A 2,257-nucleotide genomic window follows, 5' to 3' on the forward strand; every position below is an offset into this window, starting at 1 on the left:
TTATCAGGGAAATAATTCTTCCATTTATATGTGCAGACACAGTTTATGACTTTTCAAATCGTCACTCTTTTAAAAGAAAGAGACTGTAAGGTCATCACACATGAGTTAATTAGAATATTTGGAACACCTTTAAATGAAGTAATCTCTCTGAGCAGCTTTCTTCCATAGAAAAATCCCTAGAGGAAAAATACTTGTATCTTGCCAAGAAAAAGCAGCTGAATGCCAGGTAATGTGCAAAGCCTGTAATGTGAAAAGAAAAATCTAAAGTAAATTTTTATAATAAATTATGAGTTTCACATCATGAAATATTTAGGTAAGGCAAGTAATATTTAAACCAGAATGAAGGGGGATGCAGCCCAAGTTCCCTTCCCCAACCATGCCCCCAGCAAAGGAGGGTTTTACTCCATTAGAAAGTCTGTACCCAAGAAACCCTGAAGCTCATAGACAGAGAGCCCTAGATCTTAGTTGATATTCTGAATCTTGGAAAGTTAGGTAATCTTAGTTCTGGAGTTTCACACTGAGGTACAAGCTATTGATAAAGGTCAACATCTGTGTCAGAGGTAGCCATAGTGATCTTTAGTCCATTAACTCAATCCCTAATTTTAGTCTAATTTTAATTCATTAGCTGTTTCTACAAGAAAGAAATTGTCCTTTTTCAACACAGGAACAGCACCTAAGAGGTTCCACCATTATTTCCCTAACTATGGATGTCATTGGCTCCATTGCATATCTTTACCTCATCACATGTTTAGTTAAATATTGGATATTCTGTGTTATAAAGGCCTTAGATAAAGAGTCACATAAATACGTATCTGAACCAGCTAAAGTTCTTTACCACTAAAAATTGCCAGTTTTTAACTTACATAATAAATGAATCCAGGAAACCCAAATATCCTATGTATTATATGTGAGATTTAAAGAGCAGATCTAAGCACTATGCCTCTCTTATTGGTAAATGCTAAAAGATGCACAAATCTATTTTAATCGTGAAGAATTATTTTATGTGATCAAAGTTACTATGGATTAAATCATGACCTCAAGAGTGCCGGGAGTTAGCTACTCTCCCAACAAAATGGATTGTAGGCAGGATCATCACAAGAGATTTGGAAATAAAATAGAGACAGAGACAAAGTATAGTTTAAAGTGGTGGAGAAGTCGGGGGTCCTCCAGCACTCTCAGAAGCCAGGAGGCACTGAGTGAAATCCTGCATCAGTATTCATTGGTACAGCAGTTAGTCGTTAGTGGTTATATATTTATGTGTATAGATTATTCGTTTAGGTTTTAAGGCTCCCCAAAGGTTTCAAGGGATCCCTTACCTTAGTTACAAAGTTTTTTCAGGATAAACATTTTTAGCCCTAAGTTAAGAATAGAATTAGTTGAGCATACAAGTTAAAGTCATTAATTAAGCGGTAACACATAAAACAGCAACACCGAGCCTGCATACTTCTCTAATCTATATCTCTATGTAACGAGAAATGTGGTCATGAGTGAAACAGGAACTATCCTTGAGGCTAATTGGTTTTAGCTAAGGTGTCTCCTGGGTGGACACCCTTTGATCAGTCTCTTAACCTTTGGCCCCGTGCCGAGCTCTGCCTGGCACAAGCCCCAGGCACTGGCTTCCAGACCTTGAGATTGGCGCCAACTTGCATTTGCCCCTGTTCAGTGGAATGCACCCCTTAATGTTAAGCAGCTTCTGGTCTGTGAACTAACACACCCGCAGTTTCCTTCAAGACAAAATCCTCCAAAACCTGAAACTTTCTTTGCCTCTTAACCTTATTTCCCAACACAAGAGGAAGAACTAATATATACATAAGGCATCATTCTCTATGTCCCTTCTAGCTGAATTCAAAGAACTACTAGTATTTTCTGCTTATGAGGCAAAGGTGTTTGCTAGAACAGATGATGTCCACAACAGTGTAGAATATGAGTTTATTTACTCCAGTAAAAAAATACACTGAAAATATTAACTGATGTAGATGTTGCCTCAAAATATGCCACAGTTCAGAGTAATTCTATACAACCAATCTCCATAGCAAACATAGAGAGTCAAATATAGATGTAGCAAAAATGTTTCCTTTTACCCCAAAACCCCAAAATAAGAATGACCATGGGAGCTAGAAAAACGTAATATGCATGAGCTTGAAAGCACTTAAAAATCTAGGAAGGCACAAAGGATCTGTGGAACCAATATTTTGAAGGAAAGCCAGAGAGCTAGACTCTGCATGTGGGGTCTTTTCTCTAAAAGTATAGGATAGTT

The sequence above is a fragment of the Propithecus coquereli genome, unplaced genomic scaffold, assembly GCF_000956105.1.
Source record: "Propithecus coquereli isolate 6110/MARCELLA unplaced genomic scaffold, Pcoq_1.0 Scaffold227, whole genome shotgun sequence".
In the NCBI taxonomy this organism is placed as follows: domain Eukaryota; kingdom Metazoa; phylum Chordata; class Mammalia; order Primates; family Indriidae; genus Propithecus; species Propithecus coquereli.